Raw genomic sequence first — 19301 nt, forward strand, 5'->3', positions numbered from 1 at the left:
TATCGGATTTGAACATCATTTCTGTCATCCACCAGAAAATGAGGCAGAAAAACCCATTAGCATTTTGTTAGGGTGGTGCCTCCAACATAAAAAATCACAATTCTAGCTTCTTTCTAACAACACTCTAATCTAAAACTGTTTTCCATCCCAGTTTCCCCCTTGATTATTTATTACTTGGCACACAAGAAGCATCTCTTCTCTTTCAAGAACATCTTTGAACACAGAACACAGTGTATCATACAAATATCACATTCAGTTCAGTTCAGTCGCTCAGTCGTGTCCAACTCTTTGCGACGTTAACTACAATCTAACTGAAAACCGTGTGGTCCTGACATTTGCTGCTGTCCCTTCTTCCCTCTGCCAGCACGATACCCTAAATTTACAATCTGCTAGAGAACATTCAGCTTTGCTCCAGGGACATTCTGGTGGCAAGAAACCTCCTTGGGGATATAATTCTCGAGTTCTCACAAGAGCACATTTCTCATCTTTGGGAAGCTTGTCAGCACTCTGGCTTTGAGTATCCAGGCAACTGTGAGATGAGGAACAAGGTTGGTCATAGGGTTGGAGAGCAAAGATGATAAGAATGTATGAATCACTTAAAATAAATCAGATCCATGATCCATTTGTCTAAGGTTAAGTGCCATGCATGTATGCTCAGTCATGTCTGACTCTTTGTGACCCCATGGACTGTAGCCCGCCAGGCTCCTCTGTCCATGGGATTCTCCAGGCAAGAATAGTGGAGTGGGTTGCCATTTCCTCCTCCAGGGGATCTTCCCGACCCAGGATCAAACCCATGTCTCCTGCATTGGCAGGCGGATTCTTTTAAAATGCACCACCTAGGAAGCCCATAAGCTTAAGCGCCAGTCTCACTGTAACACTGAGAGAACAAGAATTGTGAATAAAGAGAAAACTTAGCAGTTTCAGGGGGCTTATCCTTTTTATTTCTCCTGACTGCCTGACACCTAGTGCTGGATTTATTCCTTTGCATCCTTGGCCGCACTCAGACATCAGTCCTTCTGCACTCACCACTCCACCCATTCTCTTCCAACCTGCCTTCACCACAGGGCATAATACCTCCTTTTTTAAATGATTTTTTATATATTGGGGGCTTCCCTTGTAGCTCAGCTGGTAAAGAATCCACCTGCAACGCAGGAGACCCTGGTTCAATTCCTGGGTCAGGAAGATCCCCTGGAGAAGGGTTACCCACTCCAGTATTCTTGGGCTTCCCTAGTAGTTTAGCTGGTAAAGAATCTGCCTGCAATGCAGGAGACTCGGGTTTGATTCCTGGCTTATCTATTCATTTTTTTTAGTTTTTTACTTATCTGGCTGCACCAGGTCTTAGCTGTGGCATACAGGATCTTTGATCTTCCTTGAGGCTTGTAGCATATTTAGCTGCCACACACAAACTCTTAGTTACGACATTGAACCTAAGCCCCCTGCATTTGAAGCACACAGTCCTAGCCACTGGGACACCAAGGAAGTCCCTCATATCTCCTTGTTAGGAGAAGAATATTCATCTGAAAAATGCAAGTGACTTGTAGCCAGACTTAATGTGCTCACCCTCCCAGAAACATTTCACATTTCTGAAAAGGAACATGTTGCTCTAAAGAAAAGAATTTCTAGTGCTGCTGGAATTTGGGCTGAAATGTCTGGGGGACTCAAAGGCCTTCTCAGCACTTTGGAAATGATACTAGATGGAGTTTCTCCATAAATAGATATACTCAGCTCTAGGGTAGAGTTAGAATAATAGAAATCATATGAATTTAGGACATTTGGGACAGTGGTTCTTATCCCCCAAAATAAGAGTGAAATCATTTTACCTTTCCTCCTCCACTTACTCATCCATGAAACAGGTTTCAGAATACCTACTTCACAACCCTTTCATGGAGCTCATGAGGTTAATATGTATGTAAAAACATTTTACAAACTTGAGTCACCTTCATTATCAAAAGTGATTTCCCTCATGATGCTGATCATTATGGAACTACCGCCCAGTGATTCTAGCTTTTTAAAGGATTCTTCTAAAATAAAGGTTGGCAAACTTTGTCTGTAAAAAGATAGTAAATAATTTTGACTTTGCTGACCATACAGTCTGTTCCACTGTGAAACTCTGCCGTTGTAGGTAAAAGCAGCCATGGGTGATATACAAACATATGGATATGGATAGATTTAGCTCACAAATTGTATTTTACTGATCCCCAAAGACAGTACCAAAACAAGGTACAATGTTCATTATAGATATGAAAGAATCAAGGCATCTATTTTGAAAGTAAGCATTCACCTTCCAGCTCTTAGATCAAACAACATACTTGACAGAATATTGACCTGTTTCTTTGACTTTCATCCTAGCTGCCCCATAAACTAGCTCTCTAACTCATTCTCTAACAAGCAGATCATAAACAAAGAGTAAAGATGATGTGCCTTCTTACATAAGTGCAATCTATTCTCCACTTTGGCAAGAAGTTCTTTACCACCAGCGCCACCTGGGAAGCCCAATTTTCTTGTATACCAAGTGTTAGAAGCGCTGGCTTAGAGAGAAGAATCCGTCTCCAGAGATGACCTGGCCCTCTTGTTACCTGCCCACACGGTGTCAAACTGGTCCACTTGCCCTTTCTTCTACCCTCATAGGTCGGGTGGAAATGTGATAGAGCTGGTTGTCATGGTAGTTAAGTGTTTCTCCACGTGTGTTTTTTTCTTGTTTTTTTTTTTTCTGGAAGCATAAGCTTGGACTCTCAGAAGAGCTGTTTGTTTTGCCTTTTGGAGAAGAGATTTTCCCTCCCCCAAGCCCAGGCACTAAGCTGCCCTCCCCACCCCGTGTTTTCACAGAGCTTCCAACATGGGGGTGAAAGGTGGCTCATTGAGGCAGGACGCGGAACTTGAGTCATGATCTGTGTCCTTCCAGCTGCGCTCTCTGTTGGCATCCAGTGGGAAAGCTGGTGGTGGGAGGGGTGACCTCATCAAAACATTGCATCCAGTATCTTGAAAGCTCCTCTGACGGGCCAGAGCTGGGTCTGCATACCCGGGGAACCAGGTTTGTGCCTAACTCGATACCTATTTGCTGAATGAATAAATAATAGAAAGAAGCCATCAATCAAGAAAGGAACAAATGCATAAAAAGCCCAGACTCAGGGAGAGAGTGGGCTGAATACCTTGAAAGGCATTTTTGTTATGCACAGGCATGATTTTTGACACAGTAATTCAACACATCTGCTTGCTGGTTTGCTCTTTGGGAATGAGATTCTGGAAAAGATTGGGTATAAGAAAGAGTATGAATTATACTCTCTTTCTGTGATTGTTCTTTCTGTGCTTTCACTATTCACCAAAGCCAATAAATAGTAAACTTCTAATTTATTCATTATTCCTACTGTTGGGATTCTGACAAGGCTCCAGCAGAACAGCTGCCCTCTGTCCTCATTTTGGACAAACAGAACATTCTTTAGGAGCGTATGGACGTGTGGGTGTGGGCCTGTGGTGCATGGTGTGGGGGAAGGATCCTGAAGGCCTGGAAAAAGTAATACTTTGAAACTCAAAAAGCAAATTGCACCTATTTCAGCAAATTGGAAATTGATGGTGTGTAACTCTGAAGGGCCTAGCAGTAGCTATTATTTCCATTCAGGCTATTATTAACTGGTAATATTTTCTCTAGTAAACACTCGGTTACCATAGCAACAAGAGTCGTGTCATATGGACACAAGGACTCCCTGGCTTTTGCCGGAGAAATGGATGGCGTTTTAAATGAACTTTAGAAAAGGGAAAGAGACTTGCCAAAAGATATTTTGGAAACACTAAATTCAATTTTTTGCTGGAGACAAAGGAAAAAAGGGAGCTCTGATAAAGTGGAAAACTGCACAAACCCTCTGCTGGTACAGCCTCAGCAAGCACAGAAGTGTCTTTCTTCCTGCCTGAACCAAACCCTTTACTGTGCCCTAGGTGTTATCACATGCCCCCTGCTCATGAGCTTACTGACGGGGTCAAATGTGGTTTCTAAATCCTCTAGCTTCCGTCTCTCCCCTCACTACATCTCCCCATGGATATCTTTTAAATTACCATCTGTACTGACATGCACATGCTGGCAAAAAATAGCAAATCATCAGAATACAGCTCAATAAACTATTTCAAAGAGAACAAAAAATACACCTCTGTGCCCGCTGCACAGTCAAGAAACAGAATACAGCAGTGCCTGGAGAGCCTGTCTATGCTCCATTCTCTATACTAATTGCCACACCTTAGTGGTAACCGCTAGAAGTTAATTTCCCTTGTGTTTAAAATTTATATAACTCGACATTCGTATTACACACTGTACCATCTAGCTTCATTCACTCTAAGATACAGTCACTAGAATTGTCCATATTATTGCATGGAAGAAAAGTATGTCCATTTCATTGTGTATTAGTTTCCTAAGGCTGCTGTAACCACATACTAGGTGACTTAACAGAAGTTTATTGTCTCACAGTTTTGGAAGCTAGACGTCCAAGATCGAGGCATCAGCAGTGCTGATTCCTTGTAAAGGAGAGTCTGTTCCATGCTCATCTCTCAGCTTCCTGTGGCTTGATGGCAATCTGTGGCACTTCCAATATTGTAGATGTATCATTTTGTTCTCTACCTTCATGTTCACATGGCATTCTCCCTGTGTGTATCTCTCTCTTCACAAGGCATTATTTTTATAAGGACACCAGTCATATCAGATTAGAGGCTCAATCTACCTCAGTATGACTTCATCTTAAATAATTACATGAGCAAAGACCTTATTTCCAAATAAAGATTAGGACTCACATGTGCATTTGGAGGAGAGCATAGGTGGCCCTAGTGGTAAAGAACCCACCTGCCAATTCAGGAGATGTAAGAGATGTGGGTTCGATTCCTGAGTCGGGAAGATGCCCTGGAGGAAGGCATGGTAACCCACTCCAGTATTCTTGCCTGGAGAAGTCTAAGGACAGAGGAGCCTGGCAGGCTACAGTCCATAGAGTCACAAAGAGTCTGACATGACTGAAGCGAGTTAGCATGCATAAACAATTAAAGCCATACCAAGTGCTATCAAGTATTCTATTGTATACATATACCATGATGTATTTATTCACTCTACTGTTGATGTATATTGGGTAATTCCTAATCTGGGCTATTCTTCTCGTTTTTAATTAATTAATTTATTTTTGCCTGGGCCAGGTCTTCATTGCTGCCCAGCCTTTTCTCCAGTTGCCATGCACAGGTTTCCCATTGTGGTGGCTTCTCTTGTTGCAGAACACAGACTCTAGGGCATGTGGGCTTCAGTGATTTTGGTACGTGGGCTCAATAGTTGCGGCTCCTGGGCTCCAGAGCACAGGCTCGGCAGTTGTAGTGTGGTATGTGAGATCTTCACAGATCAGGGATCCAATGCATGTCTCCTACATTGGCAGGTGGATCCTTTGCCACTGAGCCACCAGAGAAGCCCAGGGTTCTTCTGTAATGCACCAGGTTTAATCTTTGACAAAAGGAAAGAGCATGAAACTTGCCTCTGATATTCTTTATTTCTTTGTTCTGAGTGTCCCACTGTATATTTTGCTCTCTTCTCAGTGTCTTTTTTCTCTACAAGTTTTACTCTGTCCTAGCTGCTTAACGGCAACTATAAGTTTTGCCAATTTGGTCTTCAGAAGTTACGCTTCTGTCCAAATTTCCCTTTACAAGGAGATTCCACAAGACCAGAAATCAGCTAAACTTAACGGAATGCCTCCCTACACTTGAACTCCAGGATGTGGGAAAATCCTTGGAGGAAGGATGGTAAGAGTTTTTCCCCAAATCAAACAGGGAAACCCATGGAGACTATCGTTATACAATATGATCCACACATAGTGTGCTAGTAGGCACCCTGTGATAGAATGATAGCAAGAGTGAGAAATGGTACAGATGAATTTATTTGCAAAGCAGAAATAAAGACACAGATATCAGTTAGTCAGTTCAATCGCTCAGTCGCATCCAACTCTTTGCGACCCCATGGACTGCAGCACGCCAGGCTTCTCTGTCCATCGCCAACTCCTGGAGGTTACTCAAACTCATCTCCATTGAGTAGGTGATGCCATCCAACCATCTCATCCTCTGTCGCTCCCTTCTCCTCCCGCCTTCAATCTTTCCCAACATCAGGGTCTTTTCCAGTGAGTCAGTTCTTCACATCAGGTGGCCAAAGTATTGGAGTTTCAGCTTCAGCATCAGTCCTTCCAATGAATATTCAGGACTGATTCCCTTTAGGATGGACTGGTTGGATCTCCTTGCAGTCCAAGGGACTCTCAAGAGTCTTCTTCAACACCATAGTTCAAAAGCATCAATTTTTGGCGCTCAGCTTTCTTTATAGTCCAACTCTCATATCCATACACGACCACTGGAAAAACCATAGTTTTGACTAGATGGACCTTTGTTGGCAAAGTAATTACTCTTGCTTTCTAATATGCTGTCTAGGTTGGTCATAACTTTCCTTCCAAGGAGTAAGCGTCTTTTAATTTCATGGCTGAAAACTCCATCTGCAGTGATTTTGGAGCCCAGGAAAATAAAATCTCTCACTCTTTCCATTCTATTCCCCTATCTATTTGCCATGAAGTGATGGGACCAGAAGCCATGATCTTAGTTTCCTGAATGTTGAGTTTTAAGCCAGATTTTTCACTCTTCTCTTTCACTTTCATCAAGAGGCTCTTTAGTTCTTCACTTTCTGCCATAAGGGTGGTGTCATCTGCATATCTGAGGTTACTGATATTTCTCCCAGTAATCTTTATTCCAGCTTGTGCTTCATTCAGCCCAGCATTTCTCATGATGTACTCTGCATATAAGTTAAATAAGCAGGGTGACAGTATACAGCCTTGAAGTACTCCTTTCCCAATTTGGAACCAGTCTGTTGTTCCATGTCCGGTTCTAACTGTTGCTTCTTGACCTGCATGCAGATTTCTCAGGAGGCAGGTCCGGTGGTCTGATATTCCCATCTCTTTAAGAATTTTCCAGTTTGTTGTGATCCACAGAGTCAAAGACTTTAGCATAGTCAATGAAGCAGAAGTAGATGCTTTTCTGGAACTCTCTTGCTTTTTCAATGATCCAACAGATGTAGAGAACAAATATATGGACACCAAGAGGGAAGGGGAGAGGAAGGAAATGGGAGATGGGGATTGATACATGATACATATACACTACTGATGCTATGTATAAAAGAGATAACTAATGAGAACCTGTATAGCTCAAGGAGCTCTACCTAATGTACTGTGGTTACCTGAATATGAAGGAAATCCAAAAGGGAAGGATATATGCAGACACACAGCTAATATTTTTTGCTATACCATAGAAACTAACACAACATTGTAAAGCAACTATGTCATCAGTATTGTGTAGCTGCTCAATCATGCCCAATTCTTTGAGATCCCATGGACTGTAGCTCGCCAGGTTCCTCTGTCCATGAGATTTCCCAGGCAAGAATACTGGAGTGAGTTGCCACTTCCTTCTCCGGGGGATCTTCCCTACCCAAAGCTCGAACCTACATCTCTTGCACTGGCAGGCAGATTCTTTACCACTGAGCCACCAGGGAAGCCCAAAGCAAGTGTACTTCAATTAAAATTAATTTAAAAATGATAACGGGCCCATTGGTTACTGCCTCAATAATGTCACACAGAAAATATCCACTTCCATTATCCATAGCTTAGAACAACAATAATTTATTCTCGCTGATCTGAGTGTCAGCTGAAAGTCAGCTGAGCCAGGCTGGACTCCTGATCTAAGTTGCAGGATAGGTTCAAGTCTGTTCAACATGTGTTTTTTCTCGGGTCCAAATTTCAAATGCAAGAAAGGCAAAGTTCGTGTCCAGACACATCTCAAGCCTCTGTTCACCTCACCTCAATTCAACGTCAAGTTACCATTGACAACAGTAATTCACATGACCAAGAATACAGAAGTGGTGCAGGGAGGTATAGTCTTCCATGGAGATGAGGGCCATGACTATTTGCTGAATAGTAGGATAATCTGTCACAGAAAAGATGAGACATTTCTATGTTTAGATGACATACGGGTACAGATAGAAATGAGTTGAAATCATTTATCTCTGACTTGATGATTTCCTCAGATTAACTAAGGATTTCCAAGCTGAATATCTTTCCTCTCTGATGAGCTGACATGATATAATGGTGATTGCCTTGGTTTGCTAAGGCTGCCATAGCAAATACCACAGACTGGGTGGCTTAAACAATAGAAATTTATTGTCTCGCAGTTTTGGAGTCTAGAAGTCCAGGCCCAGGGTGCTGACAGGGTTGGTTTTTGCGGAGGCCTCTCTCTTGGCTGGCAGATGACTGTCTCTCCTTGTGTCCTCACATGGTCTTCCTCCAGTGTGTGTCTGTCCAAATTTCCTTGATTAAAAGGACACTAGTCATACTGGATTAGGGCCCACTCTAATGACCTCATTCAAATTTAATCACTTGTTTAAAGACCTGATTTCCAAATGCCGTTACATTCGGAGGTACAAGAGGTCAGGATTTCAACATACAAATTTGAGGGGGACCCAACTCAGCCTCGTGTGGCTGCGTGCTCAGTCACTCAGCCATGTTGACTCTTTGGGAATCCGTGGACGCCAGGCTCCTCTGTCCATGACATTCTCCAGGCAGGAATACTGGGGTGGGTTGCCATTTTCTCCTCCAGGGGATTTTCCCAACCCAGGGATCCCAGGTCTCCTGCATTGGCAGGCAGATTCTTTACCACTGTATAACCTTGGAAGCCCTCCAACTCAACCATAACAGTGGTCAAAAGCATAGGTTCTAGAATCAAACAGCAGTAGCTTTGAATCATCCATCAACCACTTTCTAACTGGGTGACCAACTTTTCCAATCTCTTTTCCCATTTGTCCCGTCTCTAAAACTGGAGATCATAATGTCTCCTCAGTGAATGGCTTTGCCGTCGCCTTTAGGAGGAAATACAAAAAATACTATCACAGTGTTTGATACCATGTTATAAAACTCACATATCATTGCTGTAGCCATTACTATTTTATTATTAAAATATATTAGCAAAGTACATTCCAAGTTAGGTACTTCATATAACTAGTGATTTATAAAGTCATGAAATAAAAAGAAATTCCTTTGCAGTATCAGTGAAACCAGTATGCCTTCATTGGTAGGCCAATAGCAAGCCCTAAATAATTTTATGCCTTTTTATAGAAATGTCTTCTTTTTTTTAGTTAATTTATTTTTTTAATTGGAGGATAATTACTTTACCATATTGTGATGGTTTTTGACATACATCAACATGAATCAGCCATAGATATACATGTGTCCCCCCGATTCTGTACCCTCCTCCCACCTTCCTCGCTACCCCACCCCTCTAGGTTGTCCCGGAGCACCAGCTTTGGGTGCCCTGCTTCATGCATGGAACTCACACTGTCATCTATTTTACATATAGTAATGTATATGTTTCAATGCTATTCTCTCAAATCATTCCACCCTCGCCTTTTCCCACTGAGTCCAAAAGTCTGTTCTTTACGTCTATGTCTTCTTTTAATTTAAAAAACTTTTTTCAAAAAGCACCTTCTTACTCTTTCCCTGCAAAGGTCTGCAGAGTTAGGTAAGCACTTCATTTTGCAGCTGAAGAAACTGGGGCACATGGAGGTGTAGGTGATTTAACTCTCAGTGTGGGGTTAGTGGAAGATAAGCTGCTACAGGAATGCAGTCTTTTTCAACAAGCTTGGCTCACAGATCTCACCGAACTGACTTTACTCCTTCCTTTGCTTCGATGATCATATGCAGTTTGATTGGAGAGTTACACTATAATTTCACAGTGATTACATGCCCCTGAAGATCATTTTGTAAGTAAATGTTTTGAAACCAAAGATAATCATTGTTGTATGACCATAAGCCTTTTTCTTATGCCATATTCTCCACCAAAGAATGTAACCAAGCTAAAGTTACATTTCAGAGTTTCAGTAGCTGGCTCTGGGCTCCGTTCTGCATTTCTGGAACTCCTATGCCATCGGGTATCTGGAGACACATTACTGTTTCCTGGCATCTGGGATAACCTCTATCCTTTCCGCTTCAGCACAAACACAAAGAAAGCTGCCATGGTGCTCTTCACACGGGGACTCTCAAACACAACAAGCTAAGATGAATCAGAAACCAGTCCTTGTATAATAAGCTATTCAAAAGTGGAACATCCTGTCCAGAAGTTCTGAAATGTATTCTGATATCTGGGCATACCAAAGGTCCTCCTCTCTTTTTAGAAACTTCCTAATTGCTACATTGTCTCCAGGAACACGTCCAGGTTCAAGAATTCTCTAAGTTGGTAGCTCAGAGCTGTATCTACCTAATAACTCCAGAGGATAGCTCAGAACTGTGGCTTCCTTAGTTCTCTATTGACAAAGAAATAAACCACAGTACTGGATTTGGAGATGGAAATGGCAACCCACTCCAGTATTCTTGCTGGAAAATTCCATGAACAGAGGATACTAGCAGGGTCAAAAAAGAGTTGGAGACAACTGAGTGACTAAATAACAACAGTGCTGTGTAACAAGGACCATTTTTCTCGGTGGTCTACCTTTCCTGAATTTTCAAACCAGCCTGAAATTTTTATAAAAAGTGATAAAAATTTAGATTATACGTATTTATAGACCTTCAGAGTGAACAAGTGATTCTTTGTGCTAAGTCACTTCAGTCATGTCCAATTCTTTGCAACCCTATGGACTATAGCCCCCCAGGCCCCTCTGTCCATGGGATTCTCCAGGCAAGAATACTGGAGTGGGTTGCCATGCCCTCCTCCAGGGGATCTTCCCAACCCAGGGATCGAACCTGAGTCTCTTATGTCTCTGTTTTGGCAGGCGTGTTCTTTACCACTAGCGCCACATGGGAAACCCGAGTGATTCTTTACCCATGAGATTAGCCTTCTGGCTCATAAGTCTCGGAGGAAAAAGCAAAAGAGAAGCATCTTGATAGTCACGTCTGCCTTTGGCATTTGACAATAAATTATATTCATCAGCTACCATTTTTCCAGAGTCACAAGAGAAAATGTGACACTTTTTCTTTTTTAGATGATATGAAACGGGTTTACAGTTTACATTTCTTCAGTCTCTGTCAGTTATTTCTCAGAATCCTGTCTCACTCCTTTGTGGTCATGTGGTAAATCTCATCTGGAACACATGATGTTTATATTGATTTGCCTTTTTATTCCATTTTCACTTTTTGGTGTAAAAGCAAAGGCTTTCTGGGCTTAATAATGTTTTTCACTCTTTTCATGGAAATGGTTTTTAGAAACAGAAATGATAGCAGTTTCCATATTCACATTTCCCAATAAACTTGTCATCAGAAGTTCTCAAAGAGCTCTCATTAATCACTTTTAGTCATTTCTTCCATGCTGATGAAGAGAGCTTAAAATGATTTGAGCTGTGCTTGCAGTGGATTCAAAGGCAAAACCTAAAATAATATTGCTTTTTTTTTTTTCAAAGAATTGAAGATGTCCCTCCATAATTCCTGGATGTTGATAACACTAGGGGATCAGATTTTCCTAAAGACAGGAGGAGAACGCACCTCCTGATGGAAGCAAGAAAAACAAGAAAATGATAAGAAGCATCTTCTTTAGAACAGACCCAGAAAAAGATGTCATTTAAGTTGACCAGTTTCTATCATTGCTCATTTGAATTTGGTGGATATTGTCTTGAACACTGAACTGTTGAAATCAAGAGATCATAAACCATGGAGAGAATCAAAATTAAAAGCTAAATCCGTGCCTGTGTGTAGACATGTGACGCTGTGTGTGTTTTCTGCAGATGGACAAACCAGCTTGTATTTTCCTCGCCTGAGTGTGGACGTGTGACTCTGTGTGTGTTTTCTGCCGCTGCACAAGCCAGCTTGTCCTTTCATTTGTAGCCTGTTTTGCCACAGACTGCCCTTCCAGAACTCCAGATAAACTGTTTAGGTGGGATTTCTGGATCGGTTGCTGGAAATGCGATCCAATCTACCCCCCTGATTTCCTGTGTAACCCGGAGACCTTAATCTCTGAACCCTGTTTCCTCATCAGTAACTTTATTCAAATGTGGTGGGGTGGGGGAGGTGAAGCGGTGGGGGAGTCATATGGAGGTCAAGAAGGCGAAGGGAGAAATACAAAGAATAACTTTTTGTGAGAGTAGTTATGTAGATTGCCTGAATATCCCATCAAATCTTCATGAGTCACACATTTTTGCTGGGAGAATTCATGAATTCATTATAAAAACAAGAAAGAGAAGAGATTTTGTAGGTAAATCTATTTATATATCCCAAGACTATTATAGTTCTGTAAATTTAGGCTCTGGATAAGATACAGAATGAAGGGGGTGTGGTACACGTTTCTGCAGACCCCTGACTCTCTCCCTAACTAAAGTCTCTAAACCATCAGATTCTAAGCAGAGAAGTAAGAGTAAGAATATTTAAGTCAGTTTAGTTTTCTTAATGTGACTGTGAAACAGTGGTTTTCAACCCAGACTGGGCATCAGAACCTCATCTAAATCTTTCCAAAAATATAGATGTTTGGCTTTACACATAAGCTACTGAATCAGAATTTCTGAAATACTCATAAATCTCCACAGGTAATTTTGAGAAGCAAAACTGGGAAATATGTAGGCCTGAAGGATTCTGATTCTTTTGGAACTCAGCAAGAACATTCTCATCACTGATTGCTATTTTTCCTTGCTCATTTTGAAAACAAGTAGACATCATCTGAATTAAACACTTGAGTTTGTGTTGGATATTCACAATAGGTACTTTCCTGTATAACTGTCCAAAAAAATTATTCATATTTCAGATTCCTACCACTCCACCATGTGGATCAGTAGAATCTTGTTTTTGTTCAGTCACTCAGTCATGTCTAACTTTCTGTGATCCTACAGATTGCAGCATTCCAGGCTTCATTGTCCTTTACCATCTCCCAGAGTTTGCTCAACTCATATCCATTGAGTTGGTGATGCAAATATCTTTCTGTGGGTCAGAGTTTCTCACCCTTAATATCATTATCATTTTAAGTGAGATGACTCTGTTGTGAGGGACGTCCCTGTGCATGATAGAATGTTTACCAGCATCCCTGGCCTCAGTCTAGGATAACCTGGTTCAATCCCTAGGTTGCGAAGATCCCTTGGAGAAGGGATGGGCTACCCACTCCAGTATTCTTGGGCTTCCCTGGTGGCTCAGATGGTAAAGAATCTGCCTGCAATGTGGGAGACCTGAGTTCGATCTCTGGGTTGGGAAGATCCTTTGGAGGAGGGCATGGCAACCCACTCCAGTATTCTAGCCTGGAGAATCCCCATGGACAGAGGAGCCTGGTGGGCTACAGTCCATGGGGTCACACAGAGTCAGACATGACTGAGCAACTAAGCACACTGGCCTCTGTCTACCAGAGGCAGTACAGCACCTCTCCAGTTTTGACAACCAAAAAAATATCTCCAATCCTGGCCAAGTGTCCTCTAGAGCACAGAATCAGCTCCAGCTGAGAACCACTGCTTTGTTTGAGAGGAAGAAACACACAGCAATAGCATTGCATTAACTATTTCTCATCCATCAAGCTTTCCTTGGACTTCCCTCATGGCTCAGATGGTAAAGAATCTGCCTGCAATGCAGGAGATCGAAGTTCAATTCCCAGGTCAGGAAGATCCCCTGGAGAAGGGAATGGCAATCCACTCTAGTATTCTTGCCTGGAGAATCCCATAGACAGAGAAACCTGGCAGGCTACAGTCCTTGGAGTCTGACCTAGGTCTCCCAGAACACTCAGGGGATCTTCCTGATGCTCTGGCATCAGTGGTACATGTTCTCTTTACTGCTACCACCAACTTGTTGCATTCTTTAATTGTTGTTGCTGTTGTCCAGTCACTGAGTCATGTCCAGTTCTTTGTGACCTCATGGACTGCAGCACATCAGGCTTCCCTGTCCTTCACCATCTCCCAGAGTATGCTCAAACTCATGTCCATTAAGTCGGTGATGCTGTCTAACCATTTCATCCTCTGCTGTCCCCTTCTCCTTCTGCCCTCAATCTTTCCCAGCATCAGGGTCTTTAATCCTTCAATTACCACCTCTTACTATCCCTGTGGTATCCACCAGGGAAAGGTAATTACTAGTGAATAACCACTGCTCCATTCTGTCATCTCTAGGGCAATCGTAGAGCTGCTCAAGGCCATTCTTCTTCCAAAGACTTCTCCTAAGAAACCATTGCCTCCAAGGTAACTCTATCCCAAAGAATTAAGTGCTAGAGGCTCTGATGTCAGGCATCACTGTGACCTTGTTGGACCTGGAAAAAGAGGAAATTGTCTTCCCTCTGAAGCATAATAATTTTATGTTTAATTATTTATCATTGTAGTTTTTCATCTCTTTTACTGTGTTCTTCCCCCAATCACTGAAGTAACATGAGGGTTTTCTTTATACAATCTTGAGAGATACAGTCTGAAGTAAAATTACCTGAAACACTGGATAGGTTTTGTAAATCTATAGCAGAAGCAAATGTCATGAAAGCCAAGATGATATATATGTTCATTCTGGGACTCAAATTACATCCAAAGGATAAGAAGGTAAATGGGAAAGAGAGAATCTTGAGTTGACAAAATTTAAATACTAAATTGATACATGCCAAGGCAGAGTGATCATTGCAACTTAAACTGGAAAACTGAGTTTTCCTTGACAGTAAAAGGGAAGCTGTTATAGTTAGGCTTGGGTATAGAGAAGTTATTTTAAAAATTATATTTCTGCAGGTAAGAATGTGTAACTGTTTAATGACAACCCCTGCACCATTTTCACCCTGGACAAAAACCTCTGAACTCCCCAAATGACCTTTCCACTTCCACTTGAGCCAATGGCTTTTCCATTTCCTCCTCACTAGATAAGCAAACTTGATTCTATGACAATTGCTTTTTGATCTTTTTTGTCCCCAAGATTGGTGATATCATGCAAAACTATTGCATTTTTTATACATTAGAAAATGCACAAACTTTTGCTGTGCTCTCTTGTACATTATCTCAGTAATTATCTGCATTTTACAAATAAGAATCAGGCAAAGAAAGATGAAGTGACTTGATCAAAGCTAACAAATGACACTTCTCAGACTACAACGTCAAACTGCTGATTTGAACACCATGTCCTGCACAATGTATCCTGGTAGCTAAATATTCCAAAGTGCTTTCAATTGACAGGAAATAGTTATGAATATCTTAGATTATTAGATACTTGAAGCAGAGCAGTACCTTTCTAAGTTTGTTAATCTGCACTGTTTGGCAAGTAACAGAACAATGTTGCAAAGGGCACAAGCGGAAATGGGATCCTTGACACGTCATAACATGTCATTGTGGCTGGCTTCTCAACAATCTGTTGTATTTTATATAGGCTCCATTTTCTCTTCTGGAGGAGGAAATAGCAACCCACTCCAGTATTCTTGCCTGGAGAATTCCATGGACAGAGGAGCCTGAAAGGCTACAGTCCTTAGGATCACAAAGCATCCAAAAGGACTGAGCATGCACACACTTTCTCTTGTCAGATCCCTGACTTGACCTTCTTTGCATCTGTGTTGTTTTTGCTACTATGGATCTCTGGGATAAGCCTCATCACGTCCAGAAATCTTGTGTTCTGGAATGGTTTGTCTTACAGCCCAAATACTGACTATTCAAACCACCCTGATGCTTTCCTCTAAAGGTCAGTACATAATGGAATCGTGGTCGCTCATGCTCAGATGCAAACAGCAAGTTCAATTTTATATTCCATTCTAATGAATGTGGTGAATACATATCATTCCTCTTCCTGTCACCACCCTTCCCAAGGACCTATGAAAAGGGAGGGGACAGGTGGGGTTTTCCCTTTTTATAATCAGGTTTCCTGGAGCTTTCTATTGTTTCAACTGGGAATCGGCAACAAATAAGCAAGTAATATTCTGAATTTATCACCTTTTCACAGAAATTTCCAAATCCTTTCTGATAAATAGAAATCATTTTCCAAACGTGCTCAGGGAAAGCAGGAACATCCCCTGGTCCAGGAACATTTGGTCATTCTAGCTTATAATCCTGCTACAAAAATTTTCAGCCACTATAAAAGGCAACTGCTTAATATTAGTTATGACTAGGAAAGTTCTGGAACAAAATGCTATTAGTGATGCACTTTATTAACTGGATATTATTCTTATTCTTTCACTGCTGCCTACTTATGGAAACTTATGAGTAGGTGAATTATGCTAGATACAATTGTTAGACAAATTATCTAAATAAAATTATCAGTAAATTGAGTAGAAAGGGGAGAGAAGAGAGGGCAGAATGTTAAAGAAAGCCCATAATTATCATCAGTACAGAGTGAAATTACTACAGTTGTATATCTGGCTTCTCTTAAACTCTGGGAGCTTAGCAATAAGACATAAATCTGCCAGGTTTTTTTTTCCCTCCAGTTCAGTTCAATTCAGTCGCTCAGTCGTGTCCGACTCTTTGTGACCCCATGGACTGCAGCACGCCAGGCCTCCCTATCCATCACCAGCTCCCGGAGTCTACCCAAACTCATGTCCATTGAGTCGGTGATGCCATCCAGCCATCTCATCCTCTATCGTCCCCTTCTCCACCTGCCCTCAATCTTTCCCAGCATCAGAGTCTTTTCAAATGAGTCAGCTCTCCGTATTAGGTGGCCAAAGTATTGGAGTTTCAGCTTCAACATCAGTTCTTCCAATGAACACCCAGGACTGATCCAATGAATGTGTAAATACAATATGAATTGCCATTTCTATAAAGCCCTTTGAAATTGTATATATTTTTGCTGTTTAAGGCAATCCCATCCTGTTCCATGACTACCACCAACTGAGGTGTCTGCCTTTGACTCCCCCATAATCAAAGGTCTACCTGACATCTCTGCTCAAATGGCTCATAGGTAACAGAACCTCATATATCCCAAATGAAGCAATTTCACTAAGTAAAATAGAACAAGCATCTGAAATTCCTAAACTGGACTTATTTTATGCCTAGTAAAAATGTGTTTAACAGATGAATGTGTGTTAGTTGCTCAGTCCTCTCTGACTCTTTGCGACCCCATGGACTGTATCCTTCCAGATTTCTCTGTCCACAGAATTCTCCAGAGAAGAATATTGGAGTGGGCGGCCATTCCCTTCTCCAGGGGATCTGCTCTACCCAAGGAAGGAATCCAGATCTCCTGCACTGCAGGGAGACTCTTTATCGTGTGAGCCACCAGGGAGGCTACAGGTAAATACAAAACAAAAGTAGAATATGCTACTTTATTTTTTAATTTATTTTTAATTGGAATACAACTGCTTTACAATGTTGTGTTGGTTTCTGCCCTACAACAACATAAATCAGGCACGAGTACACATATCAATATATCCCCTCCCTCTTGTTCTTCCCTCCCACCTCCCCCTTCCCATCCCTCCAGGTCATCACTGGGCACCAGAGTGAGCTCCATCTGCTACAATGCAGCTTCTCACTAGCTATCTGTTTCAAACATGGCAGTGTGTCCATGTCAGCGCTGCTCTCAGTTCAGCCCACTCTCTCCTTTCCGTGTTGTGTCCAGAAGTCTATTCTCTACGTCTGTAGAACTGAATTAATTACATGGGCATGGGGACATCAATACCTGATTTAATGTTATTCCAGTGTTCACTTGCTTTTTTTTTTTTTTGATTCTCCTAAAATCATGGGTAATTATTAAGTAAATAAAAAGAAATTGATGACATTAAGTGCCTTTATTATAATTTAAATGTGTTCCTACTATACCATTTCCCTCTAAAGCTCCAATGTGTGTTCCCTCCTTCTTCCTCTTCTTATTTGCTCACCTTTTATCCTTCATTTTATTTACTTTATTAATTAGGATCTTTAAGTCTCAATTAATTTCGAACATGTGATCAACTATTTAAACAGACTTCTTTATTTTCAAAAACAAATATAGATGACCAGCCATTTAGACATCAAAATAATCACTATATCAGAATATAGGCATTATTACAAGTGGGCTTATTGTGCCACTTGGTTTATGGTTACTGTTTTGAATCTAATAGTTCTTAGTGACAGTCTTTAAACAACCCCATAATGCTACCAACGGTTTTATTTTTTACACTTTATCCATCCATAAAAGTACCTCCATGACATTACAATTTGGCATTATTAATGATTAAATTCCAAGCTAAAGCACTCAACCAGAATGAGACCTCTGATTCTTTAATCTACACTTTTCATATGTTCTATTTTTAGAACATATATAAGTTATGTGGTCTGTGGTGTGTCCAATAGAGTAACCATGATGAAATGTGTAAAAACTTACAAGTAAGAATGAGGACTGTTAGTCAAATTGTGCTTTTAATCTGTAAAGGCATTACATCATGAGTCATTTAGAGGAAAGGGTAGAGTTTCCTCTTGAATTCATTACTGCATGAAAAGTAACATTTAGAAGGTAAAGTGTACAAAATGAAATTGTACCTCTCAGGTATAAGTATTTTTCCCATGAGAAAGTACACCTTCTATTTAGAAAGAGACCAACAATATTCTTTCTCTATTTCTTAATGTATAAATAACTAGAAACTTATGAGCTCATTAGTAAAATCTTTAGAACTTCTGATGCCAAAAAGAGGCAGTGCAAATCAAGGCCATATAAAAATATAGCAAAAGGAGATTGCTTCATTTAAGGAAATGGTACATGTAGATTTGTTAACTAGAGTCTAGAAATTTTTCGAGAAGCAAAAAAAAAAAAAAATCCAGTCAAAATGTATTTCTTGAAGAGCACTGTGTAAATAAAATGGATGTCTTCTCTCACATTCTTATGATTTAAAAACTGATATTCAGGAACTTCCAATATTCATGTGCTTGATTAAACATTAAGACACCTTAAAATTAAAATTTTAATGTAATTTTCCTGTGACCTAAATTTATATCTAAACTGTTTCTTTTTTGCAATAGTTAATTTTTCAAAAGATGGAAACAAAAAAGCATTAATATAAAAGGTTAGTGAGTATCAGTTCTTTTCTCTTCCAACCAATATCCTTGCCTCTCAGATTTTTCACTGTAAATGCAGTTTTACAAGTCCTTACCTATTTTGCAAAGTTACTATGAGAATAAATTCAAGTGACATATGTGAAAGTATTGGAAATCTGAGCTATAAAAGGGTGATGTAATCAATAGTTGAGAGAATTCGAGCATATTTAGCATATTAAACCTGGAGAAGAGATGATGGGGGTTGCATAGAATAGATATCATCAAATGTTTCAAGAACTGATCCATGGAAGCAAGATTAGAACTATTCAATCATGCGTGTGTGTGTGCGCGTGCACACACACACACACACAAATAAACTAGTAAGTATAAGTAACAGGGAAATAGGTCAGGCTCAGTGGAAAGGAAGACG

General features: G+C 40.8%; 1 long non-coding RNA gene across 1 annotated transcript in view; it reads right to left on the reverse strand.

The window, feature by feature from the left end:
- Positions 1-2173: 2173 nt before the first annotated feature.
- Positions 2174-19301, reverse strand: part of LOC145539191 (uncharacterized) — a 78803-nt gene continuing 61675 nt past the window's right edge. Inside the window, exon 5 of the long non-coding RNA XR_014077618.1 lies at positions 2174-3058. This is a non-coding gene — a long non-coding RNA (uncharacterized LOC145539191). The remainder of the gene's footprint in view (positions 3059-19301) is intronic.

The sequence above is a fragment of the Giraffa tippelskirchi genome, chromosome 2 (assembly GCF_054371585.1).
Source record: "Giraffa tippelskirchi isolate mGirTip1 chromosome 2, T2T-mGirTip1v1.2.pri, whole genome shotgun sequence".
Taxonomy (NCBI): Eukaryota; Metazoa; Chordata; class Mammalia; order Artiodactyla; family Giraffidae; genus Giraffa; species Giraffa tippelskirchi.